At 62.5% G+C, this 23,711-nt stretch overlaps 6 pseudogenes; all 6 read left to right on the top strand.

Annotated features, from left to right (window-relative positions):
• The first annotated feature begins 424 nt into the window (after positions 1 to 424).
• On the top strand, positions 425 to 543 carry LOC142867948 (uncharacterized; annotated as a pseudogene).
• A 3,849-nt stretch (positions 544 to 4,392) lies between these two features.
• On the top strand, positions 4,393 to 4,511 carry LOC142867947 (uncharacterized; annotated as a pseudogene).
• Positions 4,512 to 8,328: 3,817 nt separating this feature from the next.
• LOC142867946 (uncharacterized) lies at positions 8,329 to 8,447 on the top strand (annotated as a pseudogene).
• Positions 8,448 to 12,298: 3,851 nt separating this feature from the next.
• On the top strand, positions 12,299 to 12,417 carry LOC142867945 (uncharacterized; annotated as a pseudogene).
• Positions 12,418 to 16,266: 3,849 nt separating this feature from the next.
• Positions 16,267 to 16,385, top strand: LOC142867944 (uncharacterized; annotated as a pseudogene).
• A 3,816-nt stretch (positions 16,386 to 20,201) lies between these two features.
• LOC142867942 (uncharacterized) lies at positions 20,202 to 20,320 on the top strand (annotated as a pseudogene).
• The last annotated feature ends 3,391 nt before the right edge of the window (positions 20,321 to 23,711 follow it).

Below are 23,711 nucleotides of genomic sequence, written 5' to 3'. Positions count from 1 at the left end.
TGTGGGGGAGGGCCGCCCCTGGCTGGGGTCAAAGGGCGAGCCCCCCGCCCCTCCCGCCCGTGCGCAGTCAGCGGCCCCGGCGCGCTGGGGGTGGGGGGCGGGGAGGTGAAGGAGGCCAGGCAAGGAGAGGAGGGGGGCTTGAAGGTCTCCACCTTGGCGGGTCCAGCCGTGGAGGCGCATCTTGTGTGAGTGTGAGTGTGAGTGAGTGAGTGTGAGTGTGAGTGTGTGTGTATACAGAGACAGCCCCCAACCCCGGCCCGCCGCTCCCTGCCCGCCCCGCCTGTCACCCCCGTCCCTCGGAGCCCGCGGGACCCGGCCGGCGAACTCAACAGGCCCGGCCCGGCGCGGGGCCTGGGGCGGGAGGAGGCGGCGGGGAAGCGCAGAGAGGCTCGGCTTCTTGAGCGGGGCAGGGGCGCCCTCCGCCGTCCACGGCCACACCACCCCGAACGCGCCCGATCCCGTCTGGTCTCGGAAGCTAAGCAGGGTCGGGCCTGGTTAGAACTTGGATGGGAGACCGCCCGGGAATACCGGGTGCCGTAGGCTTCTTCTTTTTTTTTTTTGCCTCTGGTTCTGTAGCGTTTCTGGGAGTGCGGGGGCGGCCCGGGGTGGGGGTGACCCCCACCCTCAGCGCCCGCCGCGGTGCCTGGCGCCCCAGCCCGCACCGTGGGGCCTCCTCTTGTCCCGAGCCGTGACACCGCCGCCACGCGGCAGCATGCGTGGCTTCTGGACAGTCAGGTCTCAGACCTAAGGTCTGCTCTGTGGGAGCCGACACGCTGGAGGAAACCTTGAGAGTCTGAGAGGGGAGGGAGTTCCAGAAGAAGGCCAGGATGTCATTTTGAGGGAGTATGTGACCAGAACTCCTCCCGTTGCTTTTGGGGTTCTATGAGCTACACGTAGGAATCTTTGGTGGTGGCACCTGATGTTCGGGGATCCGGAGTCACACCCAGACCTGCTCCACAGGCCTCCTTTTACTTTTCTCTTCGGATTCATTTTTTTTTTTTTTTTTTTTTTTGAGACAGAGTCTCGGTTTGTTGCCCAGGCTAGAGTGAGTGCCGTGGCGTCAGCCTAGCTCACAGCAACTTCAAACTCCTGGGCTCGAGTGATCCTTCTGCCTCAGCCTCCCGGGTAGCTGGGACTGCAGGCATGCGCCACCATGCCCCGCTAATTTTTTATATATATATCAGTTGGCCAATTAATTTCTTACTATTTATAGTAGAGACGGGGTCTCGCTCTTGCTCAGGCTGGTTTTGAACTCCTGACCTTGAGCAATCCGCCCGCCTCGGCCTCCCAAGTGCTAGGATTACAGGCGTGAGCCACAGCGCCCGGCCGGATTCATTATTTTGAAAAAGTGTCTCTTATCTCTATTATTGCATTTTCTTTTCTCTCTCTTTTCAAGCAGATGATGGGAGTCCAAGTATTAAGGTGACATGTGTTGCCCGTGCCCCCCTCCCCCCCCCGTGTTCTTATTCATTTACCTCTCATGTTGTTCCAGCATATTGTGGGGGCACCAATGTTAAGGTCGGGTGCGTTGCCCTCTCCCAGCCTCCCCCCTCGGGTCAGAGCTTCAAGTGCGCCCATCCCCCAGTCGGTGCGTACCCACCCCATTCCTAATGGATGTGTATGCCCATCCCCTCCCCCCACCCGCCCGACACCCACCCGAAGAAGGTGATTCCTCTGTGTCCACTTAGGTGTCCATCGGTTCGTACCCATTTGCTGGTGAGCGCGAGCACGTGGTGCTCGTGTGTCCATTCTTGGGATACTTGGCTTACTGGAACGGGTTCCAGCTCTGGCCAGGAGAACCACGAGAGGTGCCCCCTCACCGCTGCTCCTCATAGCCGAATAGCACTCCGTGGTGTCCACGCGCCACATTTTATTTACCCACTCGTGGGTCGATGGGCACTCGGGTGGCTTCCAGGTCTTTGCGATTGTGACTTGTGCCCTGACACTAACCCTAACCCTTACCCAGCCCGTCTCCTCCACGGCCCCTGCCTGACTGACTCCTTCCCGCCCGGCCTATCACCTGTCACCGTCCTCTGCCCCTGCCTGACACGCTCCTCCCCGCCCGGGCCGTCACCGTCCTCGGCCCCTGCCTGACGGGGCTCCTCCGTCGCCTGGGCCTTCCAAGGGCTTGGTGTGGACGCTGGTTCCAGGACGCCCTCCCAGGAACCCGGTAGCAGGGCGGCCGCAGCGTCTCGCGCAACCCAACCGTCCGCCGGCTGGCCGCCGTCGCTAAGTGGCCTGCGGGGGACGTGCTCCCGCTGTGCCGTGGGGGCCCAGCCTGGTGTCTTCTCTGAGGCCCCGCGGCTGCCGCTCCCCGCAAGGGGATAGCCGCGGAGGTGGGGACCGCCTCCTCATGGGGATGTATACCCAGCTCTCCACGTCGGATTCCGGGGCTCTCTGTCCTGCCAGAAGGCCCAGCTGGCCTGCGGATCCTTAGAGTGGCAAAAACATCCGAAAACTGAGATTGAGGGTCCGGTGGGTGTCTGCACTTTTGTGCTGGGCACCCCAGGGAGGCCCGGGGGCTGGCTGGACAACGCGGTCTGCTGGGCTGGGGGGGGGTTTGGAGGAGCAACTGATGCCCTTTGCACTTTGGGTAGCAAGTGTCTGAGGTGTCTCTGGGCCCTGTGCCATGTGGGGGCGGGGGCGGGGGCGGGGTGGGAGGAGGAGGAGGAGGAGGAGGAGGAGGAGGAGGAGGAGGTGGAGGAGGAGGAGGTGGGAAGGGCCGTGGCCTGCAGTCGTGTTCCCCGGGGTGGCACAGCATGTGGCTTCTTCCACAGGCTGCTTGGCCTGGGCTCCCTGCACCTGGGCCTTTGGAGGACTGGCCCTGTGCTTGCCAACACTTCCTGCAGGGACCCAGAGCTGGGAGGTTGCATCTCTCAGCCCTGGGTCGGGCAGAGCCCCAGCGGGCCATGCCCACAACCTCTCTCAGCAGGGGTCCCCCAGAAGGCTCCTTTGGGACCAGGATTCTCTTGCGGGTGACTCTTTAAGGTCTGGCCCCTGGATGGAGGGGCACCAGGAGTAGAGGAGCAGGAAGGGGAAGGGGGTGGCCATGCGAGGGGACACTTTGAGGCCAAGTCCCAGCTTCAGCCTGATCCTCCTGGGAACCCCGGGGTGGACATCACACCTCCTGGTTGCCCCGCTCTGAGACAAGGAGCCGGGCTTCGCATTCCCACAGCAGCCAGTCGTGGGCTGAGGACACCTGGGGCGTTGGGAACTCCCTGGCTTCTCCTTGGTTTAACATCTGGAGCTGCTTGTGAATTGTGCCGCCACACACACCCGAGTGCAGGTGTCTTCTGCACAGACTGCGGGCCTCGCTCTTCTGAATGCCGCTAGCTCGCGACCCACCCACGGGTGAACCTGGTCAGGGTACTTTCTCTCGGGGGCAGACTCTCATCCGGGCGGGCTACCGGTGTCTCTGTTTGCTCCTTTCTTTCTTCCATTTCGGGAAAGGCTTCCTTACTGGGTGTGGAAATCTCCTATGCCTTTCCTCGCCTATTCTGTCAGCTCTAAAATTCTCTTTCGGTTGCCACCCTCACAGATGGATTAGGAAACTCTTTGCGGTGCACTCATTAGTGAAATGACCTCAATGACGCTGGAATCCAATATCTAATCGCCGATTTTTAGCGAGTCCACACGCCAGGGTGGTTGGGGTCCAATGCAGCCCCGGCCAGGCCCAGGCCCCTTGGACTGGGCCACAGGAGGACACAGAGGAGGGTCCCGGCCCCCACGGTAGCGGTGCGGGCAGTTCTCCAAGGGCTTGGGTGTTTTCCAGAGGGAGGAGATGGAGGGGACTGATTTCTTCAGCGCCCCACAAACCACGCCACCCCACCCCACCCATGGGACACATCCCGAGAGAGAGAGAGACGCCCCATACACTGGCTCCCCTCCCCCGTGCGCTGTGCCCCAGCCCTGGCCCCGGGGAATAGGCGGCCGCCGGGCCACAGGGTGGGGGCGCAGCTGAAAGGGGTTGTGGGGGAGGGCCGCCCCTGGCTGGGGTCAAAGGGCGAGCCCCCCGCCCCTCCCGCCCGTGCGCAGTCAGCGGCCCCGGCGCGCTGGGGGTGGGGGGCGGGGAGGTGAAGGAGGCCAGGCAAGGAGAGGAGGGGGGCTTGAAGGTCTCCACCTTGGCGGGTCCAGCCGTGGAGGCGCATCTTGTGTGAGTGTGAGTGTGAGTGAGTGAGTGTGAGTGTGAGTGTGTGTGTATACAGAGACAGCCCCCAACCCCGGCCCGCCGCTCCCTGCCCGCCCCGCCTGTCACCCCCGTCCCTCGGAGCCCGCGGGACCCGGCCGGCGAACTCAACAGGCCCGGCCCGGCGCGGGGCCTGGGGCGGGAGGAGGCGGCGGGGAAGCGCAGAGAGGCTCGGCTTCTTGAGCGGGGCAGGGGCGCCCTCCGCCGTCCACGGCCACACCACCCCGAACGCGCCCGATCCCGTCTGGTCTCGGAAGCTAAGCAGGGTCGGGCCTGGTTAGAACTTGGATGGGAGACCGCCCGGGAATACCGGGTGCCGTAGGCTTCTTCTTTTTTTTTTTTGCCTCTGGTTCTGTAGCGTTTCTGGGAGTGCGGGGGCGGCCCGGGGTGGGGGTGACCCCCACCCTCAGCGCCCGCCGCGGTGCCTGGCGCCCCAGCCCGCACCGTGGGGCCTCCTCTTGTCCCGAGCCGTGACACCGCCGCCACGCGGCAGCATGCGTGGCTTCTGGACAGTCAGGTCTCAGACCTAAGGTCTGCTCTGTGGGAGCCGACACGCTGGAGGAAACCTTGAGAGTCTGAGAGGGGAGGGAGTTCCAGAAGAAGGCCAGGATGTCATTTTGAGGGAGTATGTGACCAGAACTCCTCCCGTTGCTTTTGGGGTTCTATGAGCTACACGTAGGAATCTTTGGTGGTGGCACCTGATGTTCGGGGATCCGGAGTCACACCCAGACCTGCTCCACAGGCCTCCTTTTACTTTTCTCTTCGGATTCATTTTTTTTTTTTTTTTTTTTTTTTGAGACAGAGTCTCGGTTTGTTGCCCAGGCTAGAGTGAGTGCCGTGGCGTCAGCCTAGCTCACAGCAACTTCAAACTCCTGGGCTCGAGTGATCCTTCTGCCTCAGCCTCCCGGGTAGCTGGGACTGCAGGCATGCGCCACCATGCCCCGCTAATTTTTTATATATATATCAGTTGGCCAATTAATTTCTTACTATTTATAGTAGAGACGGGGTCTCGCTCTTGCTCAGGCTGGTTTTGAACTCCTGACCTTGAGCAATCCGCCCGCCTCGGCCTCCCAAGTGCTAGGATTACAGGCGTGAGCCACAGCGCCCGGCCGGATTCATTATTTTGAAAAAGTGTCTCTTATCTCTATTATTGCATTTTCTTTTCTCTCTCTTTTCAAGCAGATGATGGGAGTCCAAGTATTAAGGTGACATGTGTTGCCCGTGCCCCCCTCCCCCCCCCGTGTTCTTATTCATTTACCTCTCATGTTGTTCCAGCATATTGTGGGGGCACCAATGTTAAGGTCGGGTGCGTTGCCCTCTCCCAGCCTCCCCCCTCGGGTCAGAGCTTCAAGTGCGCCCATCCCCCAGTCGGTGCGTACCCACCCCATTCCTAATGGATGTGTATGCCCATCCCCTCCCCCCACCCGCCCGACACCCACCCGAAGAAGGTGATTCCTCTGTGTCCACTTAGGTGTCCATCGGTTCGTACCCATTTGCTGGTGAGCGCGAGCACGTGGTGCTCGTGTGTCCATTCTTGGGATACTTGGCTTACTGGAACGGGTTCCAGCTCTGGCCAGGAGAACCACGAGAGGTGCCCCCTCACCGCTGCTCCTCATAGCCGAATAGCACTCCGTGGTGTCCACGCGCCACATTTTATTTACCCACTCGTGGGTCGATGGGCACTCGGGTGGCTTCCAGGTCTTTGCGATTGTGACTTGTGCCCTGACACTAACCCTAACCCTTGCCCAGCCCGTCTCCTCCACGGCCCCTGCCTGACTGACTCCTTCCCGCCCGGCCTATCACCTGTCACCGTCCTCTGCCCCTGCCTGACACGCTCCTCCCCGCCCGGGCCGTCACCGTCCTCGGCCCCTGCCTGACGGGGCTCCTCCGTCGCCTGGGCCTTCCAAGGGCTTGGTGTGGACGCTGGTTCCAGGACGCCCTCCCAGGAACCCGGTAGCAGGGCGGCCGCAGCGTCTCGCGCAACCCAACCGTCCGCCGGCTGGCCGCCGTCGCTAAGTGGCCTGCGGGGGACGTGCTCCCGCTGTGCCGTAGGGGCCCAGCCTGGTGTCTTCTCTGAGGCCCCGCGGCTGCCGCTCCCCGCAAGGGGATAGCCGCGGAGGTGGGGACCGCATCCTCATGGGGACGTATACCCAGCTCTCCACGTCGGATTCCGGGGCTCTCTGTCCTGCCAGAAGGCCCAGCTGGCCTGCGGATCCTTAGAGTGGCAAAAACATCCGAAAACTGAGATTGAGGGTCCGGTGGGTGTCTGCGCTTTTGTGCTGGGCACCCCAGGGAGGCCCGGGGGCTGGCTGGACAACGCGGTCTGCTGGGCGGGGGGGGGGTTAGAGGAGCAACTGATGCCCTTTGCACTTTGGGTAGCAAGAGTCTGAGGTGTCTCTGAGCCCTGTGCCATGTCGGGGGGGGGGGCGGGGGGGGAAGAGGAGGAGGAGGAGGAGGTGGGAAGGGCCGGGGCCTGCAGTCGTGTTCCCGGGGTGGCAGGGCAAGTGGCTTCTTCCACAGGCTGCTTGGCCTGGGCTCCCTGCACCTGGGCCTTTGGAGGACCGGCCCTGTGCTTGCCAACGCTTCCTGCAGGGACCCAGAGCTGGGAGGTTGCATCTCTCAGCCCTGGGTCGGGCAGAGCCCCAGCGGGCCATGCCCACAACCTCTCTCAGTACCGGTCCCCCAGAAGGCTCCTTGGGGACCAGGATTCTCTTGCGGTGACTCTTTAAGGTCTGGCCCCTGGATGGAGGGGCACCAGGAGTAGAGGAGCAGGAAGGGGAAGCGGGTGGCCATGCGAGGGGACACTTTCAGGCCAAGTCCCAGCTTCAGCCTGATCCTCCTGGGAACCCCGGGGTGTACGTCACACCTCCTGGTTGTCCCGCTCTGAGACAAGGAGCCGGGCGTCGCATTCCCACAGCAGCCAGTCGTGGGCTGAGGACACCTGGGGCGTTGGGAACTCCCTGGCTTCTCCTTGGTTTAACATCTGGAGCTGCTTGTGAATCGTGCCGCCACACACACCCGAGTGCAGGTGTCTTCCGCACAGACTGCGGGCCTCGCTCTTCTGAATGCCGCTAGCTGGCCACCCACCCACGGGTGAACCTGGTCAGGGTACTTTCTCTCAGGGGCAGACTCTTTTCCGGGCGGGCTACCGGTGTCTCTGTTTGCTCCTTTCTTTCTTCCATTTCGGGAAAGTCTTCCTTGCTGGGTGTGGAAATCTCCTATGCCTTCCCTCGCCTATTCTGTCAGCTTTCAAATTCTCTTTCAGTTGCCACCCTCACAGATGGATTAGGAAACTCTTTCCGGTGCACTCATTAGTGAAATGACCTCAAGGAAGCTGGAATCCAATATCTAATCGCCGATTTTTAGCGAGTCCACACGCCAGGGTGGTCGGGGTCCAATGCAGCCCCGGCCAGGCCCAGGCCCCTTGGACCGGGCCACAGGAGGACACAGAGGAGGGTCCCGGCCCCCACGGTAGCGGTGCCGGCAGTTCTCCAAGGGCTTGGGCGTTTTCCAGAGGTAGGAGATGGAGGGGACTGATTTCTTCAGCGCCCCACAAACCACGCCACCCCACCCCACCCCACCCCACCCATGGGACACATCCCCAGAGAGAGATGCCCCATACACTCGCTCCCCTCCCCCTTGCGCTGTGCCCCAGCCCTGGCCCGGGGGAATAGGCGGCAGCCCGCCCACAGGGCGGGGGGCACAGCTGAAAGGGGTTGTGGGGGAGGGCGGCCCCTGGCTGGGGTCAAAGGGCGAGCGCCCGGTGCCGGTGCGCGCGTGCGCAGTCAGCGGCGGCGACGCGCTGGGGGTGGGCAGCGGGTAGGTGAAGGAGGCCAGGCGAGGAGACGAGGGGGGCTGGGAGGGCTCCACCTTGGCGGGTCCAGCCGTGGAGGCGCATCTTGTGTGAGTGTGAGTGTGAGTGAGTGAGTGTGAGTGTGAGTGTGTGTGTATACAGAGACAGCCCCCAACCCCGGCCCGCCGCTCCCTGCCCGCCCCGCCTGTCACCCCCGTCCCTCGGAGCCCGCGGGACCCGGCCGGCGAACTCAACAGGCCCGGCCCGGCGCGGGGCCTGGGGCGGGAGGAGGCGGCGGGGAAGCGCAGAGAGGCTCGGCTTCTTGAGCGGGGCAGGGGCGCCCTCCGCCGTCCACGGCCACACCACCCCGAACGCGCCCGATCCCGTCTGGTCTCGGAAGCTAAGCAGGGTCGGGCCTGGTTAGAACTTGGATGGGAGACCGCCCGGGAATACCGGGTGCCGTAGGCTTCTTCTTTTTTTTTTTTTGCCTCTGGTTCTGTAGCGTTTCTGGGAGTGCGGGGGCGGCCCGGGGTGGGGGTGACCCCCACCCTCAGCGCCCGCCGCGGTGCCTGGCGCCCCAGCCCGCACCGTGGGGCCTCCTCTTGTCCCGAGCCGTGACACCGCCGCCACGCGGCAGCATGCGTGGCTTCTGGACAGTCAGGTCTCAGACCTAAGGTCTGCTCTGTGGGAGCCGACACGCTGGAGGAAACCTTGAGAGTCTGAGAGGGGAGGGAGTTCCAGAAGAAGGCCAGGATGTCATTTTGAGGGAGTATGTGACCAGAACTCCTCCCGTTGCTTTTGGGGTTCTATGAGCTACACGTAGGAATCTTTGGTGGTGGCACCTGATGTTCGGGGATCCGGAGTCACACCCAGACCTGCTCCACAGGCCTCCTTTTACTTTTCTCTTCGGATTCATTTTTTTTTTTTTTTTTTTTTGAGACAGAGTCTCGGTTTGTTGCCCAGGCTAGAGTGAGTGCCGTGGCGTCAGCCTAGCTCACAGCAACTTCAAACTCCTGGGCTCGAGTGATCCTTCTGCCTCAGCCTCCCGGGTAGCTGGGACTGCAGGCATGCGCCACCATGCCCCGCTAATTTTTTATATATATATCAGTTGGCCAATTAATTTCTTACTATTTATAGTAGAGACGGGGTCTCGCTCTTGCTCAGGCTGGTTTTGAACTCCTGACCTTGAGCAATCCGCCCGCCTCGGCCTCCCAAGTGCTAGGATTACAGGCGTGAGCCACAGCGCCCGGCCGGATTCATTATTTTGAAAAAGTGTCTCTTATCTCTATTATTGCATTTTCTTTTCTCTCTCTTTTCAAGCAGATGATGGGAGTCCAAGTATTAAGGTGACATGTGTTGCCCGTGCCCCCCTCCCCCCCCCCGTGTTCTTATTCATTTACCTCTCATGTTGTTCCAGCATATTGTGGGGGCACCAATGTTAAGGTCGGGTGCGTTGCCCTCTCCCAGCCTCCCCCCTCGGGTCAGAGCTTCAAGTGCGCCCATCCCCCAGTCGGTGCGTACCCACCCCATTCCTAATGGATGTGTATGCCCATCCCCTCCCCCCACCCGCCCGACACCCACCCGAAGAAGGTGATTCCTCTGTGTCCACTTAGGTGTCCATCGGTTCGTACCCATTTGCTGGTGAGCGCGAGCACGTGGTGCTCGTGTGTCCATTCTTGGGATACTTGGCTTACTGGAACGGGTTCCAGCTCTGGCCAGGAGAACCACGAGAGGTGCCCCCTCACCGCTGCTCCTCATAGCCGAATAGCACTCCGTGGTGTCCACGCGCCACATTTTATTTACCCACTCGTGGGTCGATGGGCACTCGGGTGGCTTCCAGGTCTTTGCGATTGTGACTTGTGCCCTGACACTAACCCTAACCCTTACCCAGCCCGTCTCCTCCACGGCCCCTGCCTGACTGACTCCTTCCCGCCCGGCCTATCACCTGTCACCGTCCTCTGCCCCTGCCTGACACGCTCCTCCCCGCCCGGGCCGTCACCGTCCTCGGCCCCTGCCTGACGGGGCTCCTCCGTCGCCTGGGCCTTCCAAGGGCTTGGTGTGGACGCTGGTTCCAGGACGCCCTCCCAGGAACCCGGTAGCAGGGCGGCCGCAGCGTCTCGCGCAACCCAACCGTCCGCCGGCTGGCCGCCGTCGCTAAGTGGCCTGCGGGGGACGTGCTCCCGCTGTGCCGTGGGGGCCCAGCCTGGTGTCTTCTCTGAGGCCCCGCGGCTGCCGCTCCCCGCAAGGGGATAGCCGCGGAGGTGGGGACCGCCTCCTCATGGGGATGTATACCCAGCTCTCCACGTCGGATTCCGGGGCTCTCTGTCCTGCCAGAAGGCCCAGCTGGCCTGCGGATCCTTAGAGTGGCAAAAACATCCGAAAACTGAGATTGAGGGTCCGGTGGGTGTCTGCACTTTTGTGCTGGGCACCCCAGGGAGGCCCGGGGGCTGACTGGACAACGCGGTCTGCTGGGCTGGGGGGGGGGTTTGGAGGAGCAACTGATGCCCTTTGCACTTTGGGTAGCAAGTGTCTGAGGTGTCTCTGGGCCCTGTGCCATGTGGGGGCGGGGGCGGGGGCGGGGTGGGAGGAGGAGGAGGAGGAGGAGGAGGAGGAGGAGGAGGAGGTGGAGGAGGAGGAGGTGGGAAGGGCCGTGGCCTGCAGTCGTGTTCCCCGGGGTGGCACAGCATGTGGCTTCTTCCACAGGCTGCTTGGCCTGGGCTCCCTGCACCTGGGCCTTTGGAGGACTGGCCCTGTGCTTGCCAACACTTCCTGCAGGGACCCAGAGCTGGGAGGTTGCATCTCTCAGCCCTGGGTCGGGCAGAGCCCCAGCGGGCCATGCCCACAACCTCTCTCAGCAGGGGTCCCCCAGAAGGCTCCTTTGGGACCAGGATTCTCTTGCGGGTGACTCTTTAAGGTCTGGCCCCTGGATGGAGGGGCACCAGGAGTAGAGGAGCAGGAAGGGGAAGGGGGTGGCCATGCGAGGGGACACTTTGAGGCCAAGTCCCAGCTTCAGCCTGATCCTCCTGGGAACCCCGGGGTGGACATCACACCTCCTGGTTGCCCCGCTCTGAGACAAGGAGCCGGGCTTCGCATTCCCACAGCAGCCAGTCGTGGGCTGAGGACACCTGGGGCGTTGGGAACTCCCTGGCTTCTCCTTGGTTTAACATCTGGAGCTGCTTGTGAATTGTGCCGCCACACACACCCGAGTGCAGGTGTCTTCTGCACAGACTGCGGGCCTCGCTCTTCTGAATGCCGCTAGCTCGCGACCCACCCACGGGTGAACCTGGTCAGGGTACTTTCTCTCGGGGGCAGACTCTCATCCGGGCGGGCTACCGGTGTCTCTGTTTGCTCCTTTCTTTCTTCCATTTCGGGAAAGGCTTCCTTACTGGGTGTGGAAATCTCCTATGCCTTTCCTCGCCTATTCTGTCAGCTCTAAAATTCTCTTTCGGTTGCCACCCTCACAGATGGATTAGGAAACTCTTTGCGGTGCACTCATTAGTGAAATGACCTCAATGACGCTGGAATCCAATATCTAATCGCCGATTTTTAGCGAGTCCACACGCCAGGGTGGTTGGGGTCCAATGCAGCCCCGGCCAGGCCCAGGCCCCTTGGACTGGGCCACAGGAGGACACAGAGGAGGGTCCCGGCCCCCACGGTAGCGGTGCGGGCAGTTCTCCAAGGGCTTGGGTGTTTTCCAGAGGGAGGAGATGGAGGGGACTGATTTCTTCAGCGCCCCACAAACCACGCCACCCCACCCCACCCATGGGACACATCCCGAGAGAGAGAGAGACGCCCCATACACTGGCTCCCCTCCCCCGTGCGCTGTGCCCCAGCCCTGGCCCCGGGGAATAGGCGGCCGCCGGGCCACAGGGTGGGGGGCGCAGCTGAAAGGGGTTGTGGGGGAGGGCCGCCCCTGGCTGGGGTCAAAGGGCGAGCCCCCCGCCCCTCCCGCCCGTGCGCAGTCAGCGGCCCCGGCGCGCTGGGGGTGGGGGGCGGGGAGGTGAAGGAGGCCAGGCAAGGAGAGGAGGGGGGCTTGAAGGTCTCCACCTTGGCGGGTCCAGCCGTGGAGGCGCATCTTGTGTGAGTGTGAGTGTGAGTGAGTGAGTGTGAGTGTGAGTGTGTGTGTATACAGAGACAGCCCCCAACCCCGGCCCGCCGCTCCCTGCCCGCCCCGCCTGTCACCCCCGTCCCTCGGAGCCCGCGGGACCCGGCCGGCGAACTCAACAGGCCCGGCCCGGCGCGGGGCCTGGGGCGGGAGGAGGCGGCGGGGAAGCGCAGAGAGGCTCGGCTTCTTGAGCGGGGCAGGGGCGCCCTCCGCCGTCCACGGCCACACCACCCCGAACGCGCCCGATCCCGTCTGGTCTCGGAAGCTAAGCAGGGTCGGGCCTGGTTAGAACTTGGATGGGAGACCGCCCGGGAATACCGGGTGCCGTAGGCTTCTTCTTTTTTTTTTTTGCCTCTGGTTCTGTAGCGTTTCTGGGAGTGCGGGGGCGGCCCGGGGTGGGGGTGACCCCCACCCTCAGCGCCCGCCGCGGTGCCTGGCGCCCCAGCCCGCACCGTGGGGCCTCCTCTTGTCCCGAGCCGTGACACCGCCGCCACGCGGCAGCATGCGTGGCTTCTGGACAGTCAGGTCTCAGACCTAAGGTCTGCTCTGTGGGAGCCGACACGCTGGAGGAAACCTTGAGAGTCTGAGAGGGGAGGGAGTTCCAGAAGAAGGCCAGGATGTCATTTTGAGGGAGTATGTGACCAGAACTCCTCCCGTTGCTTTTGGGGTTCTATGAGCTACACGTAGGAATCTTTGGTGGTGGCACCTGATGTTCGGGGATCCGGAGTCACACCCAGACCTGCTCCACAGGCCTCCTTTTACTTTTCTCTTCGGATTCATTTTTTTTTTTTTTTTTTTTTTTGAGACAGAGTCTCGGTTTGTTGCCCAGGCTAGAGTGAGTGCCGTGGCGTCAGCCTAGCTCACAGCAACTTCAAACTCCTGGGCTCGAGTGATCCTTCTGCCTCAGCCTCCCGGGTAGCTGGGACTGCAGGCATGCGCCACCATGCCCCGCTAATTTTTTATATATATATCAGTTGGCCAATTAATTTCTTACTATTTATAGTAGAGACGGGGTCTCGCTCTTGCTCAGGCTGGTTTTGAACTCCTGACCTTGAGCAATCCGCCCGCCTCGGCCTCCCAAGTGCTAGGATTACAGGCGTGAGCCACAGCGCCCGGCCGGATTCATTATTTTGAAAAAGTGTCTCTTATCTCTATTATTGCATTTTCTTTTCTCTCTCTTTTCAAGCAGATGATGGGAGTCCAAGTATTAAGGTGACATGTGTTGCCCGTGCCCCCCTCCCCCCCCCGTGTTCTTATTCATTTACCTCTCATGTTGTTCCAGCATATTGTGGGGGCACCAATGTTAAGGTCGGGTGCGTTGCCCTCTCCCAGCCTCCCCCCTCGGGTCAGAGCTTCAAGTGCGCCCATCCCCCAGTCGGTGCGTACCCACCCCATTCCTAATGGATGTGTATGCCCATCCCCTCCCCCCACCCGCCCGACACCCACCCGAAGAAGGTGATTCCTCTGTGTCCACTTAGGTGTCCATCGGTTCGTACCCATTTGCTGGTGAGCGCGAGCACGTGGTGCTCGTGTGTCCATTCTTGGGATACTTGGCTTACTGGAACGGGTTCCAGCTCTGGCCAGGAGAACCACGAGAGGTGCCCCCTCACCGCTGCTCCTCATAGCCGAATAGCACTCCGTGGTGTCCACGCGCCACATTTTATTTACCCACTCGTGGGTCGATGGGCACTCGGGTGGCTTCCAGGTCTTTGCGATTGTGACTTGTGCCCTGACACTAACCCTAACCCTTACCCAGCCCGTCTCCTCCACGGCCCCTGCCTGACTGACTCCTTCCCGCCCGGCCTATCACCTGTCACCGTCCTCTGCCCCTGCCTGACACGCTCCTCCCCGCCCGGGCCGTCACCGTCCTCGGCCCCTGCCTGACGGGGCTCCTCCGTCGCCTGGGCCTTCCAAGGGCTTGGTGTGGACGCTGGTTCCAGGACGCCCTCCCAGGAACCCGGTAGCAGGGCGGCCGCAGCGTCTCGCGCAACCCAACCGTCCGCCGGCTGGCCGCCGTCGCTAAGTGGCCTGCGGGGGACGTGCTCCCGCTGTGCCGTGGGGGCCCAGCCTGGTGTCTTCTCTGAGGCCCCGCGGCTGCCGCTCCCCGCAAGGGGATAGCCGCGGAGGTGGGGACCGCCTCCTCATGGGGATGTATACCCAGCTCTCCACGTCGGATTCCGGGGCTCTCTGTCCTGCCAGAAGGCCCAGCTGGCCTGCGGATCCTTAGAGTGGCAAAAACATCCGAAAACTGAGATTGAGGGTCCGGTGGGTGTCTGCACTTTTGTGCTGGGCACCCCAGGGAGGCCCGGGGGCTGGCTGGACAACGCGGTCTGCTGGGCTGGGGGGGGGTTTGGAGGAGCAACTGATGCCCTTTGCACTTTGGGTAGCAAGTGTCTGAGGTGTCTCTGGGCCCTGTGCCATGTGGGGGCGGGGGCGGGGGCGGGGTGGGAGGAGGAGGAGGAGGAGGAGGAGGAGGAGGAGGAGGAGGTGGAGGAGGAGGAGGTGGGAAGGGCCGTGGCCTGCAGTCGTGTTCCCCGGGGTGGCACAGCATGTGGCTTCTTCCACAGGCTGCTTGGCCTGGGCTCCCTGCACCTGGGCCTTTGGAGGACTGGCCCTGTGCTTGCCAACACTTCCTGCAGGGACCCAGAGCTGGGAGGTTGCATCTCTCAGCCCTGGGTCGGGCAGAGCCCCAGCGGGCCATGCCCACAACCTCTCTCAGCAGGGGTCCCCCAGAAGGCTCCTTTGGGACCAGGATTCTCTTGCGGGTGACTCTTTAAGGTCTGGCCCCTGGATGGAGGGGCACCAGGAGTAGAGGAGCAGGAAGGGGAAGGGGGTGGCCATGCGAGGGGACACTTTGAGGCCAAGTCCCAGCTTCAGCCTGATCCTCCTGGGAACCCCGGGGTGGACATCACACCTCCTGGTTGCCCCGCTCTGAGACAAGGAGCCGGGCTTCGCATTCCCACAGCAGCCAGTCGTGGGCTGAGGACACCTGGGGCGTTGGGAACTCCCTGGCTTCTCCTTGGTTTAACATCTGGAGCTGCTTGTGAATTGTGCCGCCACACACACCCGAGTGCAGGTGTCTTCTGCACAGACTGCGGGCCTCGCTCTTCTGAATGCCGCTAGCTCGCGACCCACCCACGGGTGAACCTGGTCAGGGTACTTTCTCTCGGGGGCAGACTCTCATCCGGGCGGGCTACCGGTGTCTCTGTTTGCTCCTTTCTTTCTTCCATTTCGGGAAAGGCTTCCTTACTGGGTGTGGAAATCTCCTATGCCTTTCCTCGCCTATTCTGTCAGCTCTAAAATTCTCTTTCGGTTGCCACCCTCACAGATGGATTAGGAAACTCTTTGCGGTGCACTCATTAGTGAAATGACCTCAATGACGCTGGAATCCAATATCTAATCGCCGATTTTTAGCGAGTCCACACGCCAGGGTGGTTGGGGTCCAATGCAGCCCCGGCCAGGCCCAGGCCCCTTGGACTGGGCCACAGGAGGACACAGAGGAGGGTCCCGGCCCCCACGGTAGCGGTGCGGGCAGTTCTCCAAGGGCTTGGGTGTTTTCCAGAGGGAGGAGATGGAGGGGACTGATTTCTTCAGCGCCCCACAAACCACGCCACCCCACCCCACCCATGGGACACATCCCGAGAGAGAGAGAGACGCCCCATACACTGGCTCCCCTCCCCCGTGCGCTGTGCCCCAGCCCTGGCCCCGGGGAATAGGCGGCCGCCGGGCCACAGGGTGGGGGCGCAGCTGAAAGGGGTTGTGGGGGAGGGCCGCCCCTGGCTGGGGTCAAAGGGCGAGCCCCCCGCCCCTCCCGCCCGTGCGCAGTCAGCGGCCCCGGCGCGCTGGGGGTGGGGGGCGGGGAGGTGAAGGAGGCCAGGCAAGGAGAGGAGGGGGGCTTGAAGGTCTCCACCTTGGCGGGTCCAGCCGTGGAGGCGCATCTTGTGTGAGTGTGAGTGTGAGTGAGTGAGTGTGAGTGTGAGTGTGTGTGTATACAGAGACAGCCCCCAACCCCGGCCCGCCGCTCCCTGCCCGCCCCGCCTGTCACCCCCGTCCCTCGGAGCCCGCGGGACCCGGCCGGCGAACTCAACAGGCCCGGCCCGGCGCGGGGCCTGGGGCGGGAGGAGGCGGCGGGGAAGCGCAGAGAGGCTCGGCTTCTTGAGCGGGGCAGGGGCGCCCTCCGCCGTCCACGGCCACACCACCCCGAACGCGCCCGATCCCGTCTGGTCTCGGAAGCTAAGCAGGGTCGGGCCTGGTTAGAACTTGGATGGGAGACCGCCCGGGAATACCGGGTGCCGTAGGCTTCTTCTTTTTTTTTTTTGCCTCTGGTTCTGTAGCGTTTCTGGGAGTGCGGGGGCGGCCCGGGGTGGGGGTGACCCCCACCCTCAGCGCCCGCCGCGGTGCCTGGCGCCCCAGCCCGCACCGTGGGGCCTCCTCTTGTCCCGAGCCGTGACACCGCCGCCACGCGGCAGCATGCGTGGCTTCTGGACAGTCAGGTCTCAGACCTAAGGTCTGCTCTGTGGGAGCCGACACGCTGGAGGAAACCTTGAGAGTCTGAGAGGGGAGGGAGTTCCAGAAGAAGGCCAGGATGTCATTTTGAGGGAGTATGTGACCAGAACTCCTCCCGTTGCTTTTGGGGTTCTATGAGCTACACGTAGGAATCTTTGGTGGTGGCACCTGATGTTCGGGGATCCGGAGTCACACCCAGACCTGCTCCACAGGCCTCCTTTTACTTTTCTCTTCGGATTCATTTTTTTTTTTTTTTTTTTTTTTTGAGACAGAGTCTCGGTTTGTTGCCCAGGCTAGAGTGAGTGCCGTGGCGTCAGCCTAGCTCACAGCAACTTCAAACTCCTGGGCTCGAGTGATCCTTCTGCCTCAGCCTCCCGGGTAGCTGGGACTGCAGGCATGCGCCACCATGCCCCGCTAATTTTTTATATATATATCAGTTGGCCAATTAATTTCTTACTATTTATAGTAGAGACGGGGTCTCGCTCTTGCTCAGGCTGGTTTTGAACTCCTGACCTTGAGCAATCCGCCCGCCTCGGCCTCCCAAGTGCTAGGATTACAGGCGTGAGCCACAGCGCCCGGCCGGATTCATTATTTTGAAAAAGTGTCTCTTATCTCTATTATTGCATTTTCTTTTCTCTCTCTTTTCAAGCAGATGATGGGAGTCCAAGTATTAAGGTGACATGTGTTGCCCGTGCCCCCCTCCCCCCCCCGTGTTCTTATTCATTTACCTCTCATGTTGTTCCAGCATATTGTGGGGGCACCAATGTTAAGGTCGGGTGCGTTGCCCTCTCCCAGCCTCCCCCCTCGGGTCAGAGCTTCAAGTGCGCCCATCCCCCAGTCGGTGCGTACCCACCCCATTCCTAATGGATGTGTATGCCCATCCCCTCCCCCCACCCGCCCGACACCCACCCGAAGAAGGTGATTCCTCTGTGTCCACTTAGGTGTCCATCGGTTCGTACCCATTTGCTGGTGAGCGCGAGCACGTGGTGCTCGTGTGTCCATTCTTGGGATACTTGGCTTACTGGAACGGGTTCCAGCTCTGGCCAGGAGAACCACGAGAGGTGCCCCCTCACCGCTGCTCCTCATAGCCGAATAGCACTCCGTGGTGTCCACGCGCCACATTTTATTTACCCACTCGTGGGTCGATGGGCACTCGGGTGGCTTCCAGGTCTTTGCGATTGTGACTTGTGCCCTGACACTAACCCTAACCCTTGCCCAGCCCGTCTCCTCCACGGCCCCTGCCTGACTGACTCCTTCCCGCCCGGCCTATCACCTGTCACCGTCCTCTGCCCCTGCCTGACACGCTCCTCCCCGCCCGGGCCGTCACCGTCCTCGGCCCCTGCCTGACGGGGCTCCTCCGTCGCCTGGGCCTTCCAAGGGCTTGGTGTGGACGCTGGTTCCAGGACGCCCTCCCAGGAACCCGGTAGCAGGGCGGCCGCAGCGTCTCGCGCAACCCAACCGTCCGCCGGCTGGCCGCCGTCGCTAAGTGGCCTGCGGGGGACGTGCTCCCGCTGTGCCGTAGGGGCCCAGCCTGGTGTCTTCTCTGAGGCCCCGCGGCTGCCGCTCCCCGCAAGGGGATAGCCGCGGAGGTGGGGACCGCATCCTCATGGGGACGTATACCCAGCTCTCCACGTCGGATTCCGGGGCTCTCTGTCCTGCCAGAAGGCCCAGCTGGCCTGCGGATCCTTAGAGTGGCAAAAACATCCGAAAACTGAGATTGAGGGTCCGGTGGGTGTCTGCGCTTTTGTGCTGGGCACCCCAGGGAGGCCCGGGGGCTGGCTGGACAACGCGGTCTGCTGGGCGGGGGGGGGGGTTAGAGGAGCAACTGATGCCCTTTGCACTTTGGGTAGCAAGAGTCTGAGGTGTCTCTGAGCCCTGTGCCATGTCGGGGGGGGGGGCGGGGGGGGAAGAGGAGGAGGAGGAGGAGGTGGGAAGGGCCGGGGCCTGCAGTCGTGTTCCCGGGGTGGCAGGGCAAGTGGCTTCTTCCACAGGCTGCTTGGCCTGGGCTCCCTGCACCTGGGCCTTTGGAGGACCGGCCCTGTGCTTGCCAACGCTTCCTGCAGGGACCCAGAGCTGGGAGGTTGCATCTCTCAGCCCTGGGTCGGGCAGAGCCCCAGCGGGCCATGCCCACAACCTCTCTCAGTACCGGTCCCCCAGAAGGCTCCTTGGGGACCAGGATTCTCTTGCGGTGACTCTTTAAGGTCTGGCCCCTGGATGGAGGGGCACCAGGAGTAGAGGAGCAGGAAGGGGAAGCGGGTGGCCATGCGAGGGGACACTTTCAGGCCAAGTCCCAGCTTCAGCCTGATCCTCCTGGGAACCCCGGGGTGTACGTCACACCTCCTGGTTGTCCCGCTCTGAGACAAGGAGCCGGGCGTCGCATTCCCACAGCAGCCAGTCGTGGGCTGAGGACACCTGGGGCGTTGGGAACTCCCTGGCTTCTCCTTGGTTTAACATCTGGAGCTGCTTGTGAATCGTGCCGCCACACACACCCGAGTGCAGGTGTCTTCCGCACAGACTGCGGGCCTCGCTCTTCTGAATGCCGCTAGCTGGCCACCCACCCACGGGTGAACCTGGTCAGGGTACTTTCTCTCAGGGGCAGACTCTTTTCCGGGCGGGCTACCGGTGTCTCTGTTTGCTCCTTTCTTTCTTCCATTTCGGGAAAGTCTTCCTTGCTGGGTGTGGAAATCTCCTATGCCTTCCCTCGCCTATTCTGTCAGCTTTCAAATTCTCTTTCAGTTGCCACCCTCACAGATGGATTAGGAAACTCTTTCCGGTGCACTCATTAGTGAAATGACCTCAAGGAAGCTGGAATCCAATATCTAATCGCCGATTTTTAGCGAGTCCACACGCCAGGGTGGTCGGGGTCCAATGCAGCCCCGGCCAGGCCCAGGCCCCTTGGACCGGGCCACAGGAGGACACAGAGGAGGGTCCCGGCCCCCACGGTCGCGGTGCCGGCAGTTCTCCAAGGGCTTGGGCGTTTTCCAGAGGTAGGAGATGGAGGGGACTGATTTCTTCAGCGCCCCACAAACCACGCCACCCCACCCCACCCCACCCCACCCATGGGACACATCCCCAGAGAGAGATGCCCCATACACTCGCTCCCCTCCCCCTTGCGCTGTGCCCCAGCCCTGGCCCGGGGGAATAGGCGGCAGCCCGCCCACAGGGCGGGGGGCACAGCTGAAAGGGGTTGTGGGGGAGGGCGGCCCCTGGCTGGGGTCAAAGGGCGAGCGCCCGGTGCCGGTGCGCGCGTGCGCAGTCAGCGGCGGCGACGCGCTGGGGGTGGGCAGCGGGTAGGTGAAGGAGGCCAGGCGAGGAGACGAGGGGGGCTGGGAGGGCTCCACCTTGGCGGGTCCAGCCGTGGAGGCGCATCTTGTGTGAGTGTGAGTGAGTGAGTGAGTGTGAGTGTGAGTGTGTGTGTATACAGAGACAGCCCCCAACCCCGGCCCGCCGCTCCCTGCCCGCCCCGCCTGTCACCCCCGTCCCTCGGAGCCCGCGGGACCCGGCCGGCGAACTCAACAGGCCCGGCCCGGCGCGGGGCCTGGGGCGGGAGGAGGCGGCGGGGAAGCGCAGAGAGGCTCGGCTTCTTGAGCGGGGCAGGGGCGCCCTCCGCCGTCCACGGCCACACCACCCCGAACGCGCCCGATCCCGTCTGGTCTCGGAAGCTAAGCAGGGTCGGGCCTGGTTAGAACTTGGATGGGAGACCGCCCGGGAATACCGGGTGCCGTAGGCTTCTTCTTTTTTTTTTTTGCCTCTGGTTCTGTAGCGTTTCTGGGAGTGCGGGGGCGGCCCGGGGTGGGGGTGACCCCCACCCTCAGCGCCCGCCGCGGTGCCTGGCGCCCCAGCCCGCACCGTGGGGCCTCCTCTTGTCCCGAGCCGTGACACCGCCGCCACGCGGCAGCATGCGTGGCTTCTGGACAGTCAGGTCTCAGACCTAAGGTCTGCTCTGTGGGAGCCGACACGCTGGAGGAAACCTTGAGAGTCTGAGAGGGGAGGGAGTTCCAGAAGAAGGCCAGGATGTCATTTTGAGGGAGTATGTGACCAGAACTCCTCCCGTTGCTTTTGGGGTTCTATGAGCTACACGTAGGAATCTTTGGTGGTGGCACCTGATGTTCGGGGATCCGGAGTCACACCCAGACCTGCTCCACAGGCCTCCTTTTACTTTTCTCTTCGGATTCATTTTTTTTTTTTTTTTTTTTTGAGACAGAGTCTCGGTTTGTTGCCCAGGCTAGAGTGAGTGCCGTGGCGTCAGCCTAGCTCACAGCAACTTCAAACTCCTGGGCTCGAGTGATCCTTCTGCCTCAGCCTCCCGGGTAGCTGGGACTGCAGGCATGCGCCACCATGCCCCGCTAATTTTTTATATATATATCAGTTGGCCAATTAATTTCTTACTATTTATAGTAGAGACGGGGTCTCGCTCTTGCTCAGGCTGGTTTTGAACTCCTGACCTTGAGCAATCCGCCCGCCTCGGCCTCCCAAGTGCTAGGATTACAGGCGTGAGCCACAGCGCCCGGCCGGATTCATTATTTTGAAAAAGTGTCTCTTATCTCTATTATTGCATTTTCTTTTCTCTCTCTTTTCAAGCAGATGATGGGAGTCCAAGTATTAAGGTGACATGTGTTGCCCGTGCCCCCCTCCCCCCCCCCGTGTTCTTATTCATTTACCTCTCATGTTGTTCCAGCATATTGTGGGGGCACCAATGTTAAGGTCGGGTGCGTTGCCCTCTCCCAGCCTCCCCCCTCGGGTCAGAGCTTCAAGTGCGCCCATCCCCCAGTCGGTGCGTACCCACCCCATTCCTAATGGATGTGTATGCCCATCCCCTCCCCCCACCCGCCCGACACCCACCCGAAGAAGGTGATTCCTCTGTGTCCACTTAGGTGTCCATCGGTTCGTACCCATTTGCTGGTGAGCGCGAGCACGTGGTGCTCGTGTGTCCATTCTTGGGATACTTGGCTTACTGGAACGGGTTCCAGCTCTGGCCAGGAGAACCACGAGAGGTGCCCCCTCACCGCTGCTCCTCATAGCCGAATAGCACTCCGTGGTGTCCACGTGCCACATTTTATTTACCCACTCGTGGGTCGATGGGCACTCGGGTGGCTTCCAGGTCTTTGCGATTGTGACTTGTGCCCTGACACTAACCCTAACCCTTACCCAGCCCGTCTCCTCCACGGCCCCTGCCTGACTGACTCCTTCCCGCCCGGCCTATCACCTGTCACCGTCCTCTGCCCCTGCCTGACACGCTCCTCCCCGCCCGGGCCGTCACCGTCCTCGGCCCCTGCCTGACGGGGCTCCTCCGTCGCCTGGGCCTTCCAAGGGCTTGGTGTGGACGCTGGTTCCAGGACGCCCTCCCAGGAACCCGGTAGCAGGGCGGCCGCAGCGTCTCGCGCAACCCAACCGTCCGCCGGCTGGCCGCCGTCGCTAAGTGGCCTGCGGGGGACGTGCTCCCGCTGTGCCGTGGGGGCCCAGCCTGGTGTCTTCTCTGAGGCCCCGCGGCTGCCGCTCCCCGCAAGGGGATAGCCCGGAGGTGGGGACCGCCTCCTCATGGGGATGTATACCCAGCTCTCCACGTCGGATTCCGGGGCTCTCTGTCCTGCCAGAAGGCCCAGCTGGCCTGCGGATCCTTAGAGTGGCAAAAACATCCGAAAACTGAGATTGAGGGTCCGGTGGGTGTCTGCACTTTTGTGCTGGGCACCCCAGGGAGGCCCGGGGGCTGACTGGACAACGCGGTCTGCTGGGCTGGGGGGGGGGTTTGGAGGAGCAACTGATGCCCTTTGCACTTTGGGTAGCAAGTGTCTGAGGTGTCTCTGGGCCCTGTGCCATGTGGGGGCGGGGGCGGGGGCGGGGTGGGAGGAGGAGGAGGAGGAGGAGGAGGAGGAGGAGGAGGTGGAGGAGGAGGAGGTGGGAAGGGCCGTGGCCTGCAGTCGTGTTCCCCGGGGTGGCACAGCATGTGGCTTCTTCCACAGGCTGCTTGGCCTGGGCTCCCTGCACCTGGGCCTTTGGAGGACTGGCCCTGTGCTTGCCAACACTTCCTGCAGGGACCCAGAGCTGGGAGGTTGCATCTCTCAGCCCTGGGTCGGGCAGAGCCCCAGCGGGCCATGCCCACAACCTCTCTCAGCAGGGGTCCCCCAGAAGGCTCCTTTGGGACCAGGATTCTCTTGCGGGTGACTCTTTAAGGTCTGGCCCCTGGATGGAGGGGCACCAGGAGTAGAGGAGCAGGAAGGGGAAGGGGGTGGCCATGCGAGGGGACACTTTGAGGCCAAGTCCCAGCTTCAGCCTGATCCTCCTGGGAACCCCGGGGTGGACATCACACCTCCTGGTTGCCCCGCTCTGAGACAAGGAGCCGGGCTTCGCATTCCCACAGCAGCCAGTCGTGGGCTGAGGACACCTGGGGCGTTGGGAACTCCCTGGCTTCTCCTTGGTTTAACATCTGGAGCTGCTTGTGAATTGTGCCGCCACACACACCCGAGTGCAGGTGTCTTCTGCACAGACTGCGGGCCTCGCTCTTCTGAATGCCGCTAGCTCGCGACCCACCCACGGGTGAACCTGGTCAGGGTACTTTCTCTCGGGGGCAGACTCTCATCCGGGCGGGCTACCGGTGTCTCTGTTTGCTCCTTTCTTTCTTCCATTTCGGGAAAGGCTTCCTTACTGGGTGTGGAAATCTCCTATGCCTTTCCTCGCCTATTCTGTCAGCTCTAAAATTCTCTTTCGGTTGCCACCCTCACAGATGGATTAGGAAACTCTTTGCGGTGCACTCATTAGTGAAATGACCTCAATGACGCTGGAATCCAATATCTAATCGCCGATTTTTAGCGAGTCCACACGCCAGGGTGGTTGGGGTCCAATGCAGCCCCGGCCAGGCCCAGGCCCCTTGGACTGGGCCACAGGAGGACACAGAGGAGGGTCCCGGCCCCCACGGTAGCGGTGCGGGCAGTTCTCCAAGGGCTTGGGTGTTTTCCAGAGGGAGGAGATGGAGGGGACTGATTTCTTCAGCGCCCCACAAACCACGCCACCCCACCCCACCCATGGGACACATCCCGAGAGAGAGAGAGAGACGCCCCATACACTGGCTCCCCTCCCCCGTGCGCTGTGCCCCAGCCCTGGCCCGGGGGAATAGGCGGCCGCCG

Source organism: Microcebus murinus, unplaced genomic scaffold (assembly GCF_040939455.1).
Source record: "Microcebus murinus isolate Inina unplaced genomic scaffold, M.murinus_Inina_mat1.0 scaf023_hap2_Mmur4.0, whole genome shotgun sequence".
NCBI classification, from domain to species: Eukaryota; Metazoa; Chordata; class Mammalia; order Primates; family Cheirogaleidae; genus Microcebus; species Microcebus murinus.
The sequence above is the reverse complement of the archived record's forward strand: the minus strand, read 5'-3'. Positions and strand labels throughout refer to the sequence as shown.